This window comes from Triticum urartu, chromosome 2A, assembly GCF_056163025.1.
Source record: "Triticum urartu cultivar PI428250 chromosome 2A, HENAU_Tu73, whole genome shotgun sequence".
Taxonomy (NCBI): domain Eukaryota; kingdom Viridiplantae; phylum Streptophyta; class Magnoliopsida; order Poales; family Poaceae; genus Triticum; species Triticum urartu.
This window is the reverse complement of record NC_141874.1, coordinates 532,580,059-532,586,970: the sequence shown is the minus strand read 5'-3', so window position 1 is coordinate 532,586,970 and position 6,912 is coordinate 532,580,059. Positions and strand designations below refer to the sequence as shown.

At 46.4% G+C, this 6,912-nt stretch overlaps 1 pseudogene; it reads left to right on the top strand.

Annotated features, from left to right (window-relative positions):
• The first annotated feature begins 349 nt into the window (after positions 1 to 349).
• LOC147985763 (uncharacterized) lies at positions 350 to 1,479 on the top strand (annotated as a pseudogene).
• Positions 1,480 to 6,912: the final 5,433 nt, after the last annotated feature.

The following is a 6,912-nucleotide window of genomic DNA, read 5'->3' as shown; positions in this document are numbered from 1 at the left end:
TGGACATGTGGTTGCTCGTGTATATTTGGACATGTGTTGCGGTGTCAAAGATGGATATTTGAACACTGTTTCCAGGGGATGAAGCTGAGTGGCCTATGTTTTGCCGGAATGTTGATTCATTTCCATTCTGGCAAATTTCAGGTTCTCGATTTGTCCACTTTTTAGCAAAGGTCATGCCGAAATTTTTCGTGAATTTCGGCATGACTTGTGCTAAAAACTAGGACATATCGAGTGCCCGGGATTTGCCGCACCGGGAAGGAGTCAACGTACTGCAAAACATAGGCCTTTTTTTATCATTATTCATTTTATTAGGTCTAGAATTAATTGACTAGATTTAATCGTAGGAAACATGGCTAGCAATGATGAAGGACAGGGTTCCAGTAATTGCGACGACGTATACCTAGCGGCAGACGAATTTTTGAGCCTTGCCGATGATCAACCGATGTTGTTGCTGGGCCCACCGGTCGCATCGGGGACTGAGATCGACACGCAGACCAGTGCTGAGACTGAGACCAGCGCTGAGACTCAGACCGGCATCGATACCGGCGTTGAGACTGAGACCGGCATTGCCTCGGGGAGCGGAGCTGGTGTAGAACCGAAAACAAAGAGGCAACGACTTCCTAACAAACTCAGGACTACTAGACTGGTGGTCACAGAGGTGGACGACAGCAATTTTGAGCCAAACGCGCCCGAGGAAGCGCGCGCGTGCTACGGCAATCAAATAGGACGCATTGTACGGACAACCGCCACCATCAATGATGAGAAACTATAGAAGATAGATAATATGAGGCCCTCCCTCCTAAAGAAGCTGCACCAGATATTCTTGTTCCCTGGCCGGAATGAAAAGGATTATAAAGATCCAGATAAGGACCCGATAATGAAGAAGATAAACAAACACACCATGACCAAGTTTAGTGATGTGTTGGCCACCTGGAAAACAAGGGTGAAAGCAAGGATCATCGACAAAAAGGAACCCTACTCCGAGATTGTAAAGGATAACCCGACAATCATGGAAAAGCACTTTGAAATATTCAAGGCGGCTTGCGAGGCTGAATCTACCAAAAAAAGTCAAAGTACATGAAGGGGCTTCAACAGAGGAACATTGGGTGCCACCACCTCGGAAGCCGTGGTTACGGCGGGAAGAGGTCCATATGGGCCAAGGAGGACGCGGAAGCCGCGAGTATGGGCATCCCAGACCCCTTGGCGGAGTTCACCGTCCCGCAGGAGCGTGACATCCTCAGGGCCCAACACCGTTGGGACCCAATGAAGAAGGTTTTCGAGACGAACGTGGTCACGAAGGAATTCATGAGACTGCTGGTAATTTTAGTTTCTGATCAATTCGACTGCATGTTAGTCATATTTGTAAATGATCCTTGTGCATTTTGTAGAGAGAGCAGCACAGGATTGCGGCCGAAAGCGACTCGTCGTCTGAGGCGTTGGCGAGGCCCAAGTGGGACACTCCATTCAACTGGGCGTTGAACATATTGAAACACTCCCGGTGGAGACTCGACCGTCGTATGGACGCGTGCACAGTGTCGGAGACGGCGCCACGTGGAAGAAGTACTACCGTGAGACCACGGAGGAGAGAAAGGGAAGAAGGAGGTTAACTGAAGAAAACATCGACAAGAAGGTTGAGATTGCGGTTGAGAAGAAATCATCTCAGACAGTCGCAACAGTGGTAGCTGCCGCAAAATAGGTGGTTGTAGATATGTCTACTTCCTTGGTTCCTGCCGTTTTCAATTGCACCAGGCAAAATCTAGAAAAAAGGCAGCGCACTTTCCCCTTGCTAACTTCTTGGGGAGCAGCTCGACTAGCGTTGCACCGGCACCTGCACCTGCACCTGCTCCCGCACCGGCTCCCGCACCTGCTCCCGCACCGCCTCCGACACCGTACATGCTCGTCGGTGCTTTGTCTTTGGCTGAGCTCGACACTCTCACGGTATCTGTCACACCGGCCCCCTTCAATAAATGTATAATCTCGCATTTTCGTTGCCTTTCAGATGTCTCACGTTGTGGACTTTTCTTTCCAGGCCGACGAAACCCCGTGCACCATATTGTACACCATCGGCGACCAGAAGGTGGACGTGGGGAAGGCGACGATAATGGAGCCGAAGGAACCATTGTTCCACAACTGGCCGATCCCCCCAGATGTCTTCAAGGTTTCCGTGGCCAGTGTCAAACTGGGCACGAAAATTTGGCTCCTCTGGTACTAGTGGGGGATGACGACGAGACCCCATGGTGGCTTGGTGATTGTTGCAATGGGTGGGTCCTGTTGTGGCCAAAGAGTCTGCTTCAACTGGAGGCGGCTGGGAGCACACCCACGAGCACACAGTTAGCTATGAACATCAACACCTCACCTATTCTATTAGTTGTTGGTGACGTCGCCATAGATGAGTATGAGGATGAGGATGGCACTCAATAATATGTCAATATTGGCGCCTACTTAGGGTTTGAGCATCATGAGTCGGTGCCTGAATTGCCACCTCCGAAGTCTGAACGTATTATGGACAACCTTCCGGTAGTAAAGGAGTCTAGGAAGAGACCGAGGAAAGGCAAAAAAGCTACTTCTATGATCCAGCCCCTTAGCAGCCTCGGGTTCAAGACCGTATAGATATCCCTGGTGCAGCAAAATGACATATCCCCGGTCAACTAATCCTACCTAAAGCAGCGCTAGGGGCCAGATTCAGCGATTTAAGGAGACTTCATGATGATGTGCTACGGATAAAGAAAGGCCTCATCGCCTCAAAAAATCCAGGATACCCACTCTACGTGGTTAACATGCCGCTGGGATTGTCGTACATCGACACATTCCCCGCGGAGAAGTTCTTCCTTCGATTCGATTACATCTTCGACATGTTTCACTTGAAGAAGCTGGATTTTGCGTTTGTCCGTCTTTATGCTTTGCACATGAACTACCTCATCGGGGTTGAGCAGATACCTCATATCTGTGTCGATGGCCCGTACTTCATGCATGAGGGCTTCTTGGGAGTCTGCGCAAAGCACAGTGAATACGCGAGGGAATACATCGCAAATTTCATGCTCGCCAATAAGGACAAGGAGGCGATTCTCGTGCCTTATCATCCCCTGTAAGTCATCCCCGTAGATATCCTTCCTTTGATTTCAATCATTCATTTGCACGGTGGAGGCTAATTAATTTGAGGTGTACTTATTTTGTGCAGCGGCAGGCGCGCCGTCCTCATCATCCTCTACCCCTGATACTCCCACGCTCTTTACTTGGACTCGTCGAAGAACATTAACAAAAAGGATTACACCCACATCAAGTCTGTTCTTGATAGTGCTATGTTTTACTACGACACACGGGGTGGAGAGGTCAAGGACAAGAAGAAAAGGGACGGCAGGCCCGCCTTCGGCCATAAGACCGACTTCTGCTGCATCCAGCAACCGAGTGATTCTCTTAATGATGGATTCTATGTCCTACAGCACATGCTGGAGTACAGACGGGATCACCAGAACCTTCGCATGTCATCTAGATCCAGCGACGCCCATATTCTGCAATGGTCAAAGAACTTAGGAGATATCGAGGATCATCGACTTCGAGCTGAGTTCTATCACATCTAGCGCAAACTTGCTCAAATCATCATGAAGGAGGTCGTCAAAAAAACAGGGATGTTCTACGAAGAAGGACAAATGTCGCGGGAAGATGTCCGAACACGCGTAGCCGCTCAGCGTCTCGACCTGAAGCCTTTCACTAAGCTCGGGGACTATCTCCCTGACTTGGATGGATGGCACGACATGGAGTGATTGTCGATATATGACAATGTGTCTGTTTAGTCCATACTATCTGTATGGCGAAACTTTGAATTATGCATGACGAAACTTTATTTGTGATGTAATTAAACTGTCCTCGACTAGCGAAGATCACTCTAGTTAGGGCATTTTGGGTACGATGAACTTTGTTATTTATGCTTATGATATGTTGCTTCTATTTTTGCCAAGTCTGTCTCTTTTTGTTGCTCAACTATATATGTTGCATATCATCGACTCACGTGACGATGCAGGTGTATAGATCATCGATGGCGAAGAAGTGCTATGCCAGGAGTATACGACGAGTGGCCGGAATGTAAGGCCCAGGTGTACCAGTTTCCGGTTTCCGAGCGACACCCAGTAGTTAGTTTAGGCTCACGCTAATGCGAGAGAGGGATACGAACTCATGTACTGCATAGTTTCGCTCTCACTCAAAGTGATAGCTCTTCTCGCATATATCATTGTTTAGATGGATGACGATGTAGTTGCAAGTAATCGAGACTTGTATCACTGTTTTTGAGATGATGACGAGAGACCACTTTGTGTTGGATGATGATTATGATGATGACATGATTTGATGAGACTATTTGTATGTATATGCTATGATTACATTTGTATGTGTATGATATGCTAAAGATTATTGTATAAAGCCTATTCAAATACAAAAAAAATATGCAGAAAAAACTAATAAAACCAGCAGTAGTGGGGGGAACAAAGTTAACAGTAGTGTTGCCTTACCAGTAGCGCTTCCTGCTAAAAAGCACTGCAGATATTAGTAGCAGCGCTCTTCACTAAAGCGCGCTACTGCTAGCCATGTATAGCAGTAGCATGGGACGACAGGTGCTACTGCTACACGTTAGCTGTAGCGCCTTATCAGTAGCGCGTCGTCCTGCGCTACTGATAGGCAAAATACACGTGCTGCTGCTAGGGTTTTCCCTAGTAGTGCCTACATATTCTACAAAGATCTTTATCGGTCAAACCGCAATAACAACATACATTATTCCCTTTGTCATCAGTATGTTACTTGCCTGAGATTCGATAGTCGGTATCGTCATACCTAGTTCAATCTCGTTACCGGCAAGTCTCTTTACTCGCTCTGTAATGCATCATCCCGCAACTAACTCATTAGTCACATTGCTTGCAAGGCTTATGGTGATGTGCATTACCGAGAGGGCCCAGTGATACCTCTCCAATACTTGGAGTGACAAATCCTAATCTTGATCTATGCCAACCCAACAAACACCTTTGGAGACACATGTAGAGCATATTTACAATCGCCTAGTTATGTTGTGATGTTTGATAGCTGATATGTCTCCAACGTATCTATATTTTTTATTGTTCCATGCTATTATATTATCTATTTTGGATGTTTAATGGGCTTTATTATACCTTTTTATATTATTTTTGGGACTAACCTATTGACCAAAGGCCCAGTGCAAATTGTTGTTTTTTGCCTATTTCAGTGTTTCGCAGAAAAGGATTATCAAACAGAATCCAAACAGAATGAAACCTTCACGAGGATCTTTTTTGGAACAAACGCAATCTAGGAGACTTGGAGTGGACGTCAAGGAAGCAGCGAGGAAGCCACGAGGTAGGACGGTGCGCCCCCACCCTCGTGGGCCCCTCGCAGCTCCATCGACCTACTTCTTTCACCTATATATACTCTTATACCCTAAAACCATCGGGGAGAGCCACGAACCCTATTTTCCACCGCCGCAACCTTCTGTACCCGTGAGATCCCATCTTGGGGCCTTTTCCGGCGATCTGCCGGAGGGGGATTCGATCATGGAGGGCTTCTACATCAAAACCATAGCCTCTCTGATGATGTGTGAGTAGTTTACCATAGACCTTCGGGTCCATAGTTATTAGCTAGATGGCTTATTCTCTCTCTTTGGATCTCAATACAAAGTTCTCCTCGATATTCTTGGAGATCTATTCGATGTAATTCTTTTTGCGGTGTGTTTGTCGAGATCCGATGAATTGTGGGTTTATGATCAAGATTATCTATGAACAATATTTGATTCTTCTCTGAATTTTTATATGCATGATTTGATATCCTTGCAAGTCTCTTCGAATTATCAGTTTGGTTTGTCCTACTAGATTGATCTTTCTTGCAATGGGAGAAGTGCTTAGCTTTGGGTTCAATCTTGGGGTGTCCTTTCCCAGTGACAGCAGGGGCATCAAGGCACGTATTGTATTGTTGCCATCAAGGATAAAAATATGGGTTTTATATCATATTTCTTGAGATTATCCCTCTACATCATGTCATCTTGCCTAATGCATTACTCTGTTCTTATGAACTTAATACTCTAGATGCATGCTGGATAGCGGTCGATGTGTGGAGTAATACTAGTAGATGTAGAATTGTTTCGGTCTACTTGTCACGGACATGATGCCTATGTTCACGATCATGCCTAGATATCATCATAACTATGCGCTTTTCTATCAATTGCTTGGCAGTAATTTGTTCACCCATTGTAATATATGCTATCTTGAGAGAAGCCACTAGTGAAACCTATGGCCCCCGGGTCTATTTTACATCATATTATTTTCCTATCAACTTGCTGTTTCTGCCGCCGTTTATTTTGCAATCTTTACTTTCCAATCTATACAAGAAAAATACCAAAAATATTTATCTTATTATCTTTATCATATCTCACTTTTGCAAGTGGTCGTGAAGGGATTGACAACCCCTTTATCGCGTTGGTTGCAAGATTCTTGATTGTTTGTGCAGGTACTAGGCGATTTGAGTGTAGTCTCCTACTGGATTGATACCTTGGTTCTCAAAAACTAAGGGAAATACTTATGCTACTTTGCTGCATCACCCTTTTCTCTTCAAGGGAAAACCAACGCATGCTCAAGAGGTAGCAAGAAGGATTTCTGGTGTTGTTGCCAGGGAGGCTTACACCAAGTCAAGCCAATATTTGATCTCCCGCCAGCGTGCGGATTTCTGGCACCGTTGCCGGGGAGATCTACTCATGGAGGCAGCTCTACCTCGGCTTTAGCTGCTAAGTCCTTGAGGGCATTGCGGTTGCGGTTGTGTTGGACGACGACGTCGGAGTACCGGCTCCGGCGTGATGGAGGAGGGCGGCGGTGGATTGGGCGCTATGGGGTGGAGGACGGAGGAGGCTGGGGTTTCGCGGCTGGT